Raw genomic sequence first — 18852 nt, 5'->3', positions numbered from 1 at the left:
CGAATGTAAATCAATGAATGATGCGCATCCCGTGCTGCAAAAGTTACATTACAGTACACGCTATTAGTCATTTTCACATGCAAATCAGCTATGCAGAGCAACAAATGTGTACAACTGGAAGGGGGCAGTATATGATGGAATAATCATTTATTTCGATTAATGTTTTTTCATAATCGTTAGAAGCAAAACTCGAAGTTGAAACCGGATTTTCGATTAATTGCACAGCCCTAATATTGGTGTGTAATAATACAAACCAACACTTAGCAAAATGACATGTTCAAACATCAATGTATTTTGTTAGTATTGCACACCCCAAATAAAAAAACTGTCAAAATCAAACATTTAGCAAGCATTTAAAAAATCTCACTGCATCATCCCAACTTATGAAAATGTTAAAGGATATGATCGAAAAAATCGATATAATTGTTTGCTTACAAAGTAACAGCACAATGCTCTTAAATAAGCAGCTTGATCTAACTAATATATGACTATAGTACAAACAAAAACACGAGACCAAGGTTTGTTCAAATCCCTAATAAGAGTGAAGCCTCGCAAACACCACAGAAATCGGACATTGAGCTGTTGTCAAACCCTTCTGCTGCTGTGCCAGACTGTGTCAGGCATTTCCCAGGCCTCGGTAAAAGCTTTCACCTGTGCGTCTCTCTTTCACCCTCGCTCTCCTCTCACACTCATTCTGGAGGACGCAGGGGGTTTCTTTTCTCTGCCGTACGTTGCTAAGCTGCTCATTCAGGTCAAATGGCACTTGGAAAGATGGTTCAGATTAGAGACACACAACTCTGCCAGAAATGTGCACACACACATAAATACACCGGGTGGGCTCAATAAAAGAGCCTAAGCCAACAAGCGGCAATACTACACCACACATTACACACACGTGCAAGCATAGAAAAACAGAACTTTACTATCTTAACTTAGGAGTTGCTTTCTGGGTAAAATGGCCATGTAAACAGAAATGTAAACAATAACCACAAACTCTAGGAAAAGAGGGAGCTTAAGTGGACGCTGCTTATGTTAAGCTGCATGCATACACGCAACAGCTAACGTTTCAATTCATGATGCAAAAATCCAAACTACTGACTGAGTGGTGACAACTGTCGTGTGCTGAAAGATGACGACAACTCTGACACACCCATCCAGAAGCAGAAACACAACACGAAGGCTGCCAAGCCTGAAAGGTAGAATTATGAACTACCCTAAACAATGAAAACAACAGGTGGGTTGATAAGTAGACAATAACCACAGTAATTTGCCCCTTCAAGATGCAGAAATACAAATATGGATTAACTCGCTCTGATTATTACAATGGCATTTTGACTGCCTTTCATTACAAAAACGCTCAATGTAAATGTTTGTAAGGGTGTTCTGAAAATGAAAGTGAAATAGGAAAAGCACCTTTATAATTAGTAGACAGTTTATCTTGCATCTTTAAGTTTACTGGAAAAAAAAAAAAAAAAAAAACTACTTATAAAAGTTTGTAGTCAGTGACCTTTATGGTTACTTTTTTCAATGTACAATTCCTGCTATTAACAAACCATTAACTAGGACAATTAGTTCAATAAATTTGCTTGTAATTAATCGTTAATAAGTTAAAAGTTGGGTTCATGTATTGGCTGGGATTAGGGATGTAGAATAAGATTATACTTTATAAGTATGAATTAACCGTTATATCTTAATAATACACAAGTAATAAGTCAGTAGTTAAGAGTGTGAATTGGTACTTAAACTTAAGTGTTACTGATTTTAACAAAAGTGACAGTAAAGATATTTATAATGCCACAATTTATAATACTTTCTGTTGTATTTTCTATTTATCAATAAATGCTAAAAAAACAGCACTCTCAAAATTAAGCAACACAACATTAACATTGCTTCCATTTAATTTAACTTTTTAAATTAAACATTTTAATATCACTTAAATTACTTGCACATTAAGCAAATTTATTTCTTTGTGTAAAAGAAAACAGAAGAATAAATTCTTGGGGAAAAGGTGCAAAGCATTAATAAAAAAAGAATGCAGTTGCAACTAGGCATGGGCCGGTATAAGTATCTGACGGTATGATAACCTTGGATAAAAATATCATGTTTTCACACCATTACAGTATTGTGATCACTGCTCTAAAATACGTTTTTTAAATGTCTGGGTAAAAAAAATATAAACAAATTTTCCCCACTGAACACAATACATTTCATTTTAAAAAACATTTATAATAGTTTGGAGCAGTAAACATGTCAAACTAAATATTTACAATAAATCATTGACTTCTGCTATCTTCATTAGTTCCAAAAACACAGATTTATCTACAACAAACACACAAAAAACATTAAAAAATAACCCCTTATACACTAAAAAAGATTTAAAGATGATTCCTTCGATTTACTCAATTGTTGTAAATAATTTATTTGTGCTGAATTTAAACAAACAAATTAAGTTGAACATTACTAAATCATTAGTAATTACTAAGTAATTACTAATTAACAAGTCATTTAGTTTAATTACTTTTACAATGACTTTTCCAAACCATGATAAACCTTGAAACCGGTTATTGTCCCATTCCTAGCTGCAATTGGGGAAACCCGTGGCTCATTTTTTTTCCGACATAATAAATGACTTCCGCTTCAAAGTGGCACACAACACATTCAATAAATGCTGTGATGTTATCTTGCATTCAGAAATTTGGAAATGCAATCATGAGACTTTTTTTTGCAAAGTTATTTATCCAAATCATTTAGATGACAGACTCTGACATTTCAGAATGGCTAGAACAACACAGTGTTGGTGTTCATTACACTGGTCTGCTGATTAGTCAAGTTATCCAAATAAATGATCTGTTGAGGCAAAGTCCCAATTTTTAAGCCCATTGAGGAATTTATGCAGTACAAAATTTCCAATCATACTTTATCCGCATGTCTTACTACATAAAAAATATTCAAATAAGTTGATTACTGAAGGATTTTTTTACTCAAATTTATGCAAATTTAGGTGTTTCTATACACCTTTTATCGATAAAATATTCCAAAATGTTCACAAAAACACTGATAAAAAAACATAGATATTGAGATTAAGAAATATAGTGTTTTCTGAACACCAAATTAGTGTTACATAAGAATGATTTCTGAAGGATTACGTGACACAGAACACTAAAGAAATAATACTAAAAAACAAAATCTCCTTTTATTACAAGACTAAAAGGCATTCAGCACAAGTTAAAAATTTTATCTTTAAAGGAACACTACACTTTTTTAAAAAAAACTCATTTTACAAGTCTCGGTTTAGTTTTTTAATAGTTTGAGCCTTATTAGCTTAGCATAAATCATTGAATTAGACCATAAGCATCTCGCACAAAAAATGACCAAAGATTTTGATAATTGTGCTATTTAAAGCCTGACTCTTCTGTTTCTTAAGTCTTGTTGGGCTGTGTAACTACAGAAGCTACAGTCAAGCTTTAAATAAGACAATTATCTTTGGTCATTTTTGAGTGTGATGCTAACAGTCTAAACTGATTCAATGATTTATGCTAAGCTAAGATCAAAGTGCTCTCGCCAGACCCGGAGATCAACTGAATGGATTCAAAAATGGTAAAACTCGACTTTTTAACTATAGTGAACTTATTAAAGGATGTTCTGAAAAAGTGAAGCTTTCCTTTAACTGTAATTTTTGCCGAACTTAGTTTTTACTGTGTTGCTAATATGAATTAATAAATTCAGCCTTAAAGAGAATAACCCAAAGCATTCTTAATAGTAGGGTAATCAAAAAGACTACTTTATGCTACTTTTGAGGCTTGACAGAGTGTAATTTTAGCATGAATTAACCATCTAAACCGTTTCACCGCCTGCATAAAAACAAACTGCTTTTAGATCAAATCTACTAAATATGAATCTACAGTCGGCAGATGTCCCGTATATGAAATTACATAACCCTGACTGTCAATCTCAGCTTATCGACTGCTTTACATAAAACACTGCGCTGATCTGGGACGTGTTGTTGATTGTTTCAAACTGTCAGGGGATAAAAAAAAAGTGTGTGGGAAATGTGGAGAAAGAAATGGGGAGGATCCTCTATAACAGCTGTTCGCTCTCCACATACAAGGCAATAATGAACTGCTGTGCAGGATTTCTTTGCATAGAGCAGTGCTGCAATTACAAAAAGGACTCTGGTAATACAATAGCCAAACAAGACAATAAAATACACTAGAGAGACACCAGCAGTGCAAGTCACAAGATTCAGTGTGTCCTATAGTCAATGCCTCATTGTGCAACTGCTTTTCTCACCGTTTAGATACAGGATTCCCATTACAACCAGTACACTGACAAAATAAGTAGACACACATTTAGAGCAGAAACTGATACTACTAAATTTCATAATAATTGAAGTTGCAAGTTTTGTTTGAATTAAAGAGAGTTCTCCCAAAAATTAAAATTTACTCACTATTTACTCACCACCAAATACTTGAAAACTTTTATGATTTTCTTACTTCTGAAGAAAGTTGAATGCCTGTAACCCACTGAGTTCCATAGAAAAAAACATATATAATGGAAGTCAATGGTCACATGTTTCCAGCTTTCTTCAAAATATATTTTTGGCATTCAACAAAAGAAAGTAATTCATAAAATAGAGGTAAAGTTGGTTTTATATTCGCATATTCGTCTCTATATTGTTATATTCGTATGACTTCTAGACAACATAATTCACTGTGAGCAATATTGCACTTTGATAGTCATTTGCAGCTAACATGATTTCCCTATTTAGAATCTGCAAAGAATACTTTTCTGAAATGATATTATTAAAGAGAATGTCTGAACATCCGAATATAAAACCAACTTTACCTCTATATTCATAAAGGACTGCAACAAGCAAAGGGTGAGTAAATGATGACAGACCTTTCATTTATGGGTGAACTATCCCTTTAAATGTGAAATTTTATAACACTTCACATATACATAATTTAATAATCACTCTTATAAAGCTTTTACATGCTTCATTACTGGATGAACCAGAATTCTTGAATGAATCTGTTATTTCTAAGTAACGTTATTTAAGTTTGGAAGTAAAAAATAGCATGAACTTACCAAGTCTACAATCCTGAGTAGACTACTGCATGTTAATCATGTTACTACTTTTAATCTAAACTAAAGTTAATTGTTAATGTATCAAAATGATAGCAACAGCGATTTTATTTATCAAATATCATGACATTAATGAATTTTTAACTGAGTTCAAAGTTCTTTGAAGCAATTGACGGTGTGCGCCCCCAAAACTCCACACCCCCTCATCATCAAGTAAGTTATGCCGTACTATTTCTCTTTTTATCTTTAGCGCCTCTATAAATAGGGCGCGAGAGATTTTCAGACTCAGATTTCAGTCGCGGTAAAAGGGTCTCGAGCTCAAAATAGCGGACTGTTAACGAGCGAGGGGGTGTGTGCGTCCTTGCGCAGAAAATATCGACAAGGTAAGCAAAAAAGAGCAACAAGTGATAAACTTTCACATGACTTAGGAAAAACTTGATGAATTCAAAAATAGTGACGGTTGACGAACAAGTCCTCTTTTGAATCTGTTAACACTGTTGTGATTGCAGTAAGGGATAATTGTGGTCTCCTCAACCATTAAACTCGACTTTAAACGACACCAAGAGATTTCATTAAAGCACAGTCAAGAAAACAAAGAGTTTTCTTTTCATTTTAAGCCGATAAACTCACCTGTTTGCTCCTCACAGAGTGAAAGTCCAGTGAGCGCCCGAGCGCATCTCTCTCATTCCCGCCTCAGGAATCCCAGATTACCTCAGAGGATTAAACTCGACAAAAACACTCCCAAAACTCCACAAACAGTGCGCAAATCCACTCAGTAAAGCTCGAAAAGCAACTCTCGCACTGCGACACTCCTCTTTCCTCGTAAAAGGGGAATTTTCGGTGGTAGAGCGTGTGTTTGTGTATGTACGTGTGTGTGTTTGCTAGGATCTGCTTCAGGAGAGAAAAACTGAAGCGGTCATGTGATCAACTAATCCGGCCCCTTCACTGAGCACACAAACCTCATCGACCAATCAGATTGTCGGATTTCTCTGTGCCCTGCCCATTTGTGTCCAGGCTAAAAGAATTAAAGGTCAGTGTTTACAATATTCTCTCTCTCTCTCTGTATGTGTGTGTGTGTGTGTGCTTGTGACATAAAGACACAAATGTGTATAATGACATGGGTATAACACGGGTATTACAAGAAGATGGTGAATTATAAGCACATTGCTGATATGCCTATTTTTATAGGCTTATAAATCACACACCAAAAGTGTTTGTTTGTTTGTTTGTTTTCCAGAAAGTAATACTGCACAGTTTCATGCAAGAACTAATGTTAGGTGTGGGGCAGGCCAAAAGAAAAAAACAAGCTGTCCAGTATAATAACTATGGAAACCCTTGGAAAGTCCCCACAATTCACAAAATCAAACCTGTATGTGTGGGTGAGAAAGAAAGAGAGAGAATGTGTGACACAAATCCACACACTATAACTGAATTAAATCCTCAGTTCAGACACAAGCAATCTACACATAGATATGAACATGGAGCACTTTTTACAGCATTAGATTATTTCATTAGCAAGTGGAACACAGCTGTGATTCAATGCCAAAAATCTGCTCATTTATCGTCAAATAAAAAAAAAATTAGCAACGAACAGTAAAAGTGTTGTACTGTGTTCTGCTGCATACCAGATTTAATCAATGTTTTGGGTTCAATACAAGTTCAGCTCATCATCCGAGACATGCGATGAACTAGGCTACTAGATAAGAATTTGATTTCGTTTGTTAAAGCAAGCAAAGATCACATTTGTCTCAATTCACATAAAATGGAGTAATCTGGGAAGGACAAGGTTAGCCGAAACACAGCTTAATTTTTTCTTTCAATACTAAAAGTGTTTCATGTCATTGTCTTTACATGGTTATTACAGGAGTTATTTACGGCAGTAAGTTTGTTGTGACTTTTGTCAACCACTTTAAATCACATTAGCATCATGTTGTTAGCATCATCTGGCTCTAGTTTAGGGGGTAAATGTGTTTTAACTCTTTTTATGGTGTATACACTTCTTTTTTTAACTACTGTTTAAACAAACAAATTATGAAATTATGTAATCATACAGTAGTACTTTCCAGTACTTTAAACATAATTGAAAGCCTGACTGAACTATACAAACTAATTTCATAATTGTCCTCTAAAAGCACCCAGCTCAAGTTAAACAAATCAAGTAAATGGCTTCCTGCTATGTGCTGTTCAGAGGGCTGGAGACATTCATATCACATATTTCTGATGAGCAATTTTATGTAAATGTCCGCCTTGCCATGAAAATAAAAACATTCACCAATATAGCAAAACCCTTTTTAAGTTGTTTATGCAGGCTTGTATTTAACAGTACTGCAAAAATACAATAAAACAAAATGTCTGTCAATTTATTCAACTGATATAATTTGATTTACCAAAGTCACACAAGTGCCAGTATCACATCGGTCACATCCATAGCAAAGCTTTTCTCATAAATGCAAAAATATAAAGAAAATAAATAACTTTTGTTCTATGAGCCAACTCTTATCCTTTTGATTGCTCTATTTTTGGCATTGTTCACAGAATTTCTAAAAAGCCTGTAGTAATCTTTTGGTCACATCCATAACACAGCTTTCCCCCCTCATTTAAAATATAAAAAATGTTTACAAATGTATATTTTTCCTGATCTCTTAACTCTGTGGTTAGTTGTTTTCGAAAATATAAACAGACGTTTCAGTATACTGTTAACAAAGACGCTCACCGGCCACTTTATTAAGTTACACCTGTCCAACTACTTGTTGACGCAAATTTCTAATAAGCCAATCACATGGCAGTAATTCAATGCATTTAGGCATGTAAACATGGTCAAGATGGTCTGCTGCAGTTCAAACAGAGCATCAGAGGGGGGAAGAATGGTGATTTAGGTGACTTTGAACGTGGCACGGTTGTTGATGCCAGATGGGTATTTCAGAAACTGCTGATCTACTGGGATTTTCACGCACAACCATCTCTAGGGTTTACAGAGAATTGTCAGAAAAAGAGAAAATATCCAGCGAGCGGCAGTTTTGTGTTCTGTTCAGGCTGCTGGTGGTGGTGTAACGGTGTGGAGATATTTTCTTGGCACAATTTGGGTCCATTAGTACCAATTGAGCATTGTGTCAATGCCAGAGCCTACCCGAGTATTGTTGCCAACCATGTCCATCCTTTTATGACCACAGTGTACCCATCTTCTGATGGCTACTTCCAGCAGGATAATGTGCCATGTAATAAAGCGTGAATCATTTCAGACTGGTTTCTTGAACAGGGCAATGAGTTCACTGTACTCAAATGGCCCCCGGAGTCACCAGATCTCAATCCAATAGTGCAGCTTTTGGATGTAGTGGAATGGGAAATTCACAAAAATCTGCAAATCTGCAGCAACTCCATGATGCTATCATGTCATTATAGACCAAAATCTCTGAGGAATATTTCCAGTACCTTGTTAAATCTATGTCATGAAGGATTAAGGCAGTTCTTAAGGCAAAAGTTAGTCCAATCCGGTACCAGTAAGGTGAACATAATAAAGCGGCCAGTGAGTTTATATTCTCTGTAAATTTATATTTCAAGTTTTTACTACAAATGTCACATCTTTAACGCTGGAATTGTGCTCTTCTAGTAAGAGTGTGGCATTCCCAACTAGACCCTTCTGTTTAATTAGCATAAATAAGTAAGTACTCTATCAGAAACAGTATGACACCGCTGTGATAATCACTCATTTAAAACAAAAGTAGTAGTGCATAACATTCTAAAATATATACCACAGTGGATATTTTACCAGTTTCATTCTGTCTCATTCGAAGACAAGGCACTGCCCTCTTACTGCCACATATATAGCATAAGGTAACAAAACGAAACAGACATGTCAGACAACACCATAATCATAAATCTCCCTCATTTTCCTGTCAACATAAACACAGACAGATAAACATTACTCACCTCCACATACATCTTATCTCAGACACCATCAGGGAAGTGAGGATCAGTCCGCATATATAACTCTTGTGTACACAAACTGCCAGCAGTATAATATAAAGGTACAATTTACCAAAAATACAGACAAATTCAAATTAATTCACTTGATGGTGAACTCTTTAGATTTAAGGCATTAATATACACATAGGGAAGTTCTTGAATACATTTTGCAACAATACAAGTCCTGTTAGCAACTATTTAGACGCAACAAATACTGCTGTGTTCACATGAATACTGTATGTATATCTGCTTTATGATTTTTATCTCAACAAAACAAACAGAAACGTGACAGCAGTGAGAAAACCACAAAATCATCTGATTATAGTGATGGAGATGTTTGCTCAAGCTCTACAATTTGTCACTCAAGTCAAGTCATGTTTAATCACATAGCACTTTATAAAATAGCTTTACAGTTAAGCATGAAAAAAAAAACAGTGCCAGTGTCAGATTCAGTCAGAATTACAACTTCAGTTTCTATTATAAAGCAGCTCTTAAGCTTGTTTGTATTTCGTCTGACCTTGACAAATTGAACAGTAGTGAACTGGAGACAGTGGAAACATCAAGTGAAAAAGTGCAGTGCACATCTGCGTATTACACAGAACTTGACTCTTCGAAAGAAGAATTTAGCATCTACTTTGTTATTCGAATAGGAATAAAAGTAAATTGATCCATGAGATTCCTTCAAAATTCAACATTCATTCAGTAACAAAGCATGTTAAGTCTTTGTAAGAGTGATTATTGAATCATGTTTTCAATCTGAAGTACATTTTTAAGAATAAATATAGATTATATTATAATATGTTTAAAAAATGTATTAAAACAAACTAAAGTTTGCAGAAATTCTTATAAATTACCACTATTTTTCTTGTCTACCTAAAATCATGGGGAAAAAACTGCAAAAAAAAAACAGTTTAACTAGAATTTCTACAGATATATATATATAGAAGTTCACATTTTTTTTACAGCCAGAGCAACATTGTCCCTTCAACAAGCACTTTCGAACTTTTCAAAATGAACTCCAAACAAACTTTGACCCGATTTACTTCAAAATAACATGACACCATGAAGTTTCCTAGATTTCAATAAAAAAAGTACATCGTAGGCTTTAGTAAAAAATAAAAAATCTTCGCCACACTCTAGCTCTGTCACTTAATATGTAACAATCAAATGGCAACATTTGGTTATAAATCACTGATTAAAATAAAAGTGAACCATCAACTCTTGCATCTAAGTCAGACTATAAATAAATGGTTTCCATGAGACGGTTCACAAAAATCCAGTGGGAGAACAGTAATCCAGATTGACAGCCAGAGACAAGAATTCCTGCAAGCCAAAAAAAACTGAGTGGAAAATCTTTGTCTTGTGGTTTGGCCTGAAAAAAAAGTCTCATTTATGAAGAGACTATGCCCTCTTATCACACTCTTTCCCACAAATCCCTCTGCCTACTATTTGACTTAAGCAATATCAACAGAACAGGTGCGCATGTGTGTGTACTTCCCTGTGGACTTACACCAACAGACGCCTTTTACTGTTTACTGTCTCTTCGGCTGAGATGTGTGTGGTAAAATCCTCTAGGTCTTTCAAACGTTTCCCACAGGTATCACTTTGTAGCCTAACTTCCTTACATGATGCAAACATGTTGAAATGCAAACACAAGATCTCGTCGCAAAACCGCTTTACTTTCCTACAACAGACATCCAAGCCTTGCACTTGGTTTTTATAGTTGGTTCAGCTATCAATAATTTGATAACCCCTGCCCTTAAACCCTGAACTCCCATGACTTAAATAGTTAGTTCACGAAAAAGTGAAAATGTTGTCATTAATTACTCACCCTAATGTCATCGAAGACCTATTAGACTTTTGTTAATCTTGTTAATGCATGACCAGAAATTATGCTAAAGAGAATTAATTATCAAATTAAACTGTGTGTGTGTACAAAAATATTCTACAAGCTTTAAAAAATTATGGTTGAATCGATGACACCCAGACTGTTCTTAAGATGTTATTGTTACCTTTGTGGGCTAGGAATGTTTTATGACCCTTGACAAACAGCTCCCGAATTTCATAAAAATGTCTTAAAGAGCAGATCACATTGTACTTTAAAGTGCACTAATATTGTGTTAGAGTCACCTACAACAGATTTAAATGCACCTGGTTCCAAAAAACATCTCTGAATATGCACTTAATATCACAATCAACGTTTTGATATGGTACTTTTAAATTAGTTTGAGACTTCCCTCCGCTCCATAAACCAACTCTGTTCTGATTAGTCAGCTGGCCTATTTTATTTTGATTGGTCCTTCTGTATCAGAAATTAAATGGCCATTTCAAAGTGTTCATATTTTGCGAGCAAACCATGATTAGGTAAATATGTCACTTTAATCATGATGACGTAGATCTGTAGCAGGCAAAAGATTTAACCACTTAAACTCTGCGGACCCAGTACTGGGTCCGTGACGTCATCGACTTTCACTTTCAGATTTAAAGGGCTAGCGTTGCACCAGACCCCCGTAAGTGGTGTCGTTTGAAAGTGTAGAATCTATATTTTATGCACATATGCATCGCTTTGGTTTTTATTCTACTATTTAAAAGTTATTTACACTTAAATACACAGTATTTTGGATACCCGAGCTAGGTATTTTACATTGGTTCATTTTCATATTTTTTTATATGACACATGTACAAGTTATAGCTCAAATGAAAGCTCTTGCCGGTGCTCATACAGTTCTAGCATTTTTTTTACTGAATTATATTCATATGCCAAACAGTTGTTGAATGAATTGTGGTGTTTCCATGGCGCAGAAATGTAAAAAATACATTCATGATCAATAAGCAGCCCCAGATAGCACAGACAGCCTTCTCTTCAGTCATCTCTTACCTTATGCTGTGCCCTTCAGGGCCATTCTCCTCTGTTTTTGAGGTGATGTGCATAAGTAATCCTTTTATATGTCTGATATGGTCCAAACACAGTGAATTTTGTTTGATTAAACAAAAGAATAGTGAAATATGTAAACAAGGATCGGTCTCTGTGGCTTGTATAGCACCTCTCATTAGTTGGAATGCAATAACTTTTGCATAGATTATGGTAGAGACCTTTTTCTTTTTTCCTATGATTACAGACATGTGCAGGAACCACCAAAATTAGTTACAGCACGCTAGACCGCACAGAATCTAAAAGGTACACTTTCAAATTTGAGTTTATAAAAAAAAATACAAAAAGCGCCTCTTTTTTTAGGTGTTTATTATAACACAGGCAACATATACAGTTATTTTAAACACTTTCAATAGTGTTTTATGAAAATTCAAAGGGGTTTCTTTAAAATGATACCAATTTTTTGCATTTACACCTCTTTATGTGGATTTGGGAAGCTTTTAAATTTGGGTAGGCAAAATCCAGGCGGAAATCCCCAAATAGCAGCAGAGTTTAAGTGGCTAAAATATATAATTACTCATTAAAACAATTCAGAGCTAACTCTTCCTCTTGAGAGACTAAATCTTTGTCATGCACTTTATTAATTAACAACTTTGCAGACTGTTTTCACTGATATACAACTATGCTACAAACTGCAAATAAAATATTTTGACTCGCTCTTTAATTTATATTCTGAAAATGAATGACATGAGGGTGAGTAATTTGTAATACAGTTGCAATTTTGGCAGTTTACAGTCTCTTCTGTGAAACAGCAGTCTTTATCACTGCTAAGTGTTGCGTTCGACGCAAAACCTTTTGTTTGCACTGATAAAACCTGTAATTTATAGCCTACAGTTATGGACTGACACACACACACTCGTTGTTGTGATATCAAATCAGGCCATCGTGTCTCATATTTCGTCATAGCGCGGTTGTTTTTGTCTGATCTCTCAGGGAAGGACAATCATTGTGACCAGAGGGTAATATTTAACCCACCCTGACTCACGAACAATGCAGACAGTGTATGTTCAGCAACTCGTCCACACAAATAAACACACACACACACACACATACTCATTTAAATGACATACTTACTGAACCTGAATATAAACTTGAAAGTTAGACAAACTCATTAAACTGGTGATCTCAAGCATTTCAGAAGATCATGAACACATATTTGCACATAAAAAAAGTGCGAGAGAGACTGTCATCTCTGGTGTTAAGGGACAGAAATGAAGTTATTAAGAAAACTAGTTCAGGAAAAGTGAAACTATATGGAAAAATGCAAACATGGTCTAGACATATTTGTGTGGGTCATCAAGCATTATTTTACAGTACAATATTCTATCATTTTTATTATCTGAGAATTTAGGATTATTTTTATAAACCTTAATTATACTTTCATTAACATTTAAAAACAAACAACCCTAAATATAAGTCAACTAGTTTGATCAGGTGTTTTTAATTAGGGTTGAAACTAAACTCCAGAAACTTCAGGAGTCTTCCATCCAGGAACAGTTTGACACCTGTGAACTAGGCAGTATTACTATACTAACAATGGAAACATTTTCTAAATAATATTATTTCTGCATCAATTGTAAAGACATCCACAACGAAAGGCAATATTAGAAATATTACATTTATTATAAATTTTTAAAGCCAAGTAACATTTCACCCACACTGCAGATGCTGTAAAAATAACATTTGTTTTAAGCGATTTAGTATCAGATTCACATTAGATCAGTCTTGCCTTACTCCTTTTACCTCTTGCATCAAATGCATTTAAATCATTTTTCTTCTCCGTTGTGATACTCGATTTGATCTCAAGCAGATCTTTTAGACAACACGCATTCCTAAAAGCGTTGAATTGCTTCCATGTGATTGGCTTATTGGGCATTTTATTAACAAGAAGTTGAATAAGTTTAAAGGCTACAGATTTACTACACATTTGAAAACAAGCACACTTTTCCTAAAAACATTTTCGCACCTTAGACTGTCAATTTTTACTCGCGAATGAGTCTGAAATCATGTTTACTTCCTTCAGACTCCTGCATAGAGGCTGTATTGGTATTCTCGCTTATCAGTATCAAATTCTCATGTCTGTCATTCAGCCAGTCAGTAAAAGTTCATGGCTGATTCGCTAGCGTGTGCCAAGATCCATCTGTAGCACTGCAGCATCACCTGATAGCTGTCAACAAATTCCCCAAGTGTAGAAAGCGTAACATATGGAGCAGCAGACCTGAAAACATGTGCACATTAGATAAACAGACTCCACTCTAGCTTTGCATGTTGACATATTTTAGACACTCAAAAGATGACAGCTAATAATTTCCATGGAAATGGACAAATTGTAAACAAAAAGTGAATGCCCTGTTATATCAACCCTGACTACATGCGTGCCTAGATATTATCACATCAGCTGGATAAAAGTGATATTACCATCATATTTTGTAAAACATCCGACCTTGTCAGAGAGTAAAAGGTGAAATTTCCTGCTTGATGCACCATATATTCCGAAAACAGCGGATGCAGCTTGACAAATACTGTAGTTTTCACTCAGTCGTGACCTCTCTATGATTGTGTTTTATCAAGGGAAAGCTCCTCCGGGGAAATGACTTTACCTTGAACTGTTTGGGTTTTAGCTAATATCTGATTGTTTCAATTCAATTTGAGTCAAGCATCACAGGGTGCGTTAAACACTTTAAACATAATGAAAAACAGGATTTTCCTTGGTCTTTTGAAAGAAGAGTTTGATGTGCAACGTTTTCTTTCAAGTTCACAACATAAAGCCGCTTCCTTGGTCCACTCAAACCATTTATGAAAACTGTAAATACACAGCACGTAGCCAGTAGTTATCCAAGCCAGTTAATCTTCTCCTTGAATAGCCTTGAATAAAAGGCACTGTACATACTCATCCTGCTCCAGATCTAAGTTTAATTAGCTATTCTTTGTATCCTTTTATTCTCAACGTGGATCAAAGCATTTTCTGAATAAGCAGTGCCAAGACTAATTTCATACCAACAACCTGGTAACTCGCTTGTAATGGCAGATAACAAAGAAAGACACGCTGCTCTTTTGATCATCATGAAAGCCACAAAAAATCTTAGACAGTAATTTACCATAATAGACATGGAAACCATTCAAATGTGCAATGAAATTAGATGCTTCATTCAGATCTTCAACAATAAAATATGTTAGCATTTTATCTATAATTTATATCAAATCACCTTATCGATTAAACCTCATTTTGGGGACGTTGTGCTTTTCACAAATTTGATCAATATTACCTTGAGCTTTAGTATCCTTGAGCCAAGTTACTTAAGTGAAACAACAGAATCGCTTCATAATAAAAAAATTATGTCAGCAGACTTTATTGTTATCAGTTAATTTGAATTATTTATTCGCAAATCAACTCAAAGACCACTTGGACCCCTAACCAAACAAACATCAATAATCATCATACAACTGATCCACTAAAAACATCCTTTCCCAAAAGAACTCTCCGAGAACCATTCACCCATGTGTAACAGGCCCCGTTCTGTGAAAGATACTGATAAATAAACTGATAAAGAGGATGTTTGTGGGCTGCTTTGTATCACATGGCAATGCTGTGACTCTCAATGTCATGACCACACAAGTACAAGCCCCTCGGGACACAGGCATTACAGAGGCGCAGATTAGATCCTTATGGCAGATATCAAATGGTGCTGTCAAACCTGTTCGTAGTAGGAAATCTTGCGTTTGGAGGAAGGTAGACAGGAACAGAGTCATTAACCAATGCTTAGCTACAATTAGTGGTTAATCAGTTGTGGTCACAATGTGAAATGGTAACTGTTTACCCTCTAATAATGTATATTTATAGAATTAGTTTCTAATGTTTTCTTGTAGTTTGATGTCAGGATCCAAAAGGAAATCTGTAACCTTTTCCATTTTGGTTATTAATCAAAAACACTAAGAGAATCATAAACAGTGCAATTAAGGAGCAGGAACCATCAAGTGGGATCAAAAATAGATCCAGAGTCTGTACCGTTCTAACAATTTCCCATTACAATGTATCATCTTGATCTGATATTAGCACAACTAAAGCCCTGCTCACACTGTGTTTTAAGCCATGATTTGGTTGTCTGAGACAACTTTTGGGAGTACCTATCCTAGGTTAAAATCTGTGGTTACTGATCATTGGGTTGACATTTTCACCGACAGCTGCTAAATTCCCATTGCAATCAAATTGTCCCTCCGATAAAGTTCTGGCAGTATCAGAAGATTTCAGATACTTTCCTGCTGTGTGACTTTAGCTTCGATAAGCATCAAAACCAAGAACCAATAAGCACACAGAATTTGATGATGTAATTTGCGCGAGAACTGCAAACCACCTTGTTTTATATTGAGGCATGCTGTGAGCTAATTTAACGCTTCAGATTGTTTATGTAGGCTATGAAGTATCATTTTAGAATCCAGGATAGTGAAAGTGTCACCGATGGATGACAGACACTGGGGAAAAAAAAGAAGAAAAAAGTTGTGACAATGTGACATGGGAATCATGTTTGTTCAGTCTGACATGCTACGATCATTTAGGATTATTAAAAATTGCAGTGTGAGCCGGGCTTTAGGTCAAAACATCACTTGGTGAACTCATGAAGGGAACGTCAACATTTAACCTTTAGCACAGCACAATAACCATCTCACTGTCCCTGAGGAACCATTTCAACATTCCCGGCAATGGAGTGAGTACATAAAAAAACGAAAGAAAATTGGAAAGACAAAAAGGAACAAGAGACTTATTCCAATCTGCAGATGCCATTGTTGCAATCCAAAAAAAAAATTATAATTTTACAGTCAAGTCCATTGTGGGGTCAACTACGAGCATTCATGGGATGAAGATGAACTTCTAGCCATGACATGAACTTGTGACAATAGATTTGGGACTTGTCATTGAGCAAAAATCATATTGAATCCAAGCTTGCATGGATGAGGGAAGCAACGAGTGTTTCCTGGAAGGGTATTGCGTAGTCAGGAAACAGAAACAGCGTGGGTGTGTGAGACAATGATGTATTACCCCATGAGCCAAAAGACTTTCTCACAAGTTTTGAATGACCACTCCTCTATGAACACACACACACTCAGAAACATCTGTCGTCCACTCAGTCGAACTATCAGAGGTTTCCAGGGAAACAAACACAAATAGTGGCGATGTATGTTGCAGCCCCACCTCGTGCCCTAAGAGAGCAATCAACCTGGGTAAGTCCCTCCCTCCCCCTTCCCCCAAACTTAACATATGGTTCTTTTTATCTTCAAGGGACTCATATATAGAAAACATCTCAAACACACTATAACATAAACCATGTGTACCAAAGCTTTGAGAAGTAATGGAGCAAACATGCAATTATATAGGATGGTTTTCTATGTTCATTCATTGTATTAGACCTCATGTCAAGTACTTGTCAGATTAAGCTGTTATTATCAGCCACCTGCTACGAGTAACAAGCTAGAGGTGAAGATTTTCATAGGCATCCCAAAAGTGTGAACAAATACACGCCAGGTCATGAACTTGAACTTTAACCCTTTCAGCCACTAGATGAAAGAGTAATTTGTAGGTTGGAGGGTTGCTGAGGGGAGTTACGAGCTTTCTTTTCTCTGGGTTTCTTTGTGCTTTCAAAGTAGGCTGACTGAATGAAGGAACTTTCTCCTACGAGGTCATCTAGTCCTGTTCAAGAATTTCCCCACCAAATGAAAAAAAAACTTGTTTTATTCACGGAGTCTTGTCTAAAGGCAAGTGAGTCTTCTAAAAGGCTTGTTAAACACTTTGATCTCAGTTCTTTCTGGGCTTGTTTTCTACAGTCAAGCTTTGAATACGTTTAGACACAGTAAATGTCTAAAGTTTGTAGCTGCAAAAATGTTTGGGTAGTTTATTTTGCTAGGTTCCTTTAGTGTAGGGTTAAAGAATAAACTGGATTTGTTGTCTGAATGTAAGGCAGGTCAACAGTCAGGTAGGGAAATCGCAATGCAACAGGCAATAGGAGAAAAGCATCCCCAAAAGTCCCCAAAGTCTGGGAAGAGCGAAGACTGGAGAATATGGCTGCAAATTGCATGAAAAGCAAATTCATGTTATAAATTACTTTTTAACTTCTAATGTCTAAACTGATTTATTTAGGATTAAAGTACTCTGTAGTTAAATGTTGGCTATGATGATAATGTATTAATTATTAGTGAGCTTTTAACAAGCACTAAGAGCTTTGAGGCTTAGTTCCAATCTGGCAGATTTGAAATAGAAGACAGTTGAGCCGGAGGAAGTGAATCAAGTGCCCGCCGATGTGGTTATTGCCCCATTTCTCTGGAAGAACTGTAGATGCCCCACTGTGTATCAATGCTAAACACCCATCGGCAGGGGTTTGGAAAATTCCGGAGCCCCTACGAAGTGAGCAGAAGGTCAGTTTCAAGCTGAACCAGCAGTAAAGACTAAGACAGAGACTCGTAGACGTCCGCTCACCCAGCAGCGGGAGCCATCACTTCCCTTGCCAAATCCATTTACGCAGCACCACCTCCTGCCGCAACACTATTCATCTAGTACCACTGTTCGAGATCAGCTCTTCCAAAACAGATATAAAAGATTGTGGGAATTGGTTTGACCATTCAGGGTAAAACAGTCCCTGTCACTGAACGTACTGGAAGGAAAAATGCACCAATAAATAGAGAAGGGACAACAACACTTTCTAACACTTGTGCAATTGTCCTGCAATATCTCAGTAGTGATGGGTAAACAAAGTTGGGATGAGGTGGATCAAAAGACATAAAGAAACAAACCGAGGAGCTAAACTTCCTGAAAGACAATAGAATCCCACAGGGTTCCTGCCAGATTCTGCAAAGTCTACTGAAACAAAATGCATGAGTAATAA

At 35.9% G+C, this 18852-nt stretch overlaps 1 protein-coding gene across 30 annotated transcripts in view; it reads right to left on the bottom strand.

The window, feature by feature from the left end:
• add3a (adducin 3 (gamma) a) overlaps window positions 1-18852 on the bottom strand; it is a 213199-nt gene that overhangs the window by 73462 nt on the left and 120885 nt on the right. For 7 of the 30 annotated variants that reach the window (XR_012397394.1, XM_017353146.4, XM_017353149.4 and 4 more), the window contains exon 1: window positions 5716-5980. The gene's annotated coding sequence lies outside the window, so the exon portion shown is untranslated. 30 annotated transcript variants of the gene reach the window in all.

The sequence above is a fragment of the Danio rerio genome, chromosome 22 (assembly GCF_049306965.1).
Source record: "Danio rerio strain Tuebingen ecotype United States chromosome 22, GRCz12tu, whole genome shotgun sequence".
In the NCBI taxonomy this organism is placed as follows: domain Eukaryota; kingdom Metazoa; phylum Chordata; class Actinopteri; order Cypriniformes; family Danionidae; genus Danio; species Danio rerio.
This window is presented reverse-complemented; position numbering and strand designations above follow the sequence as displayed.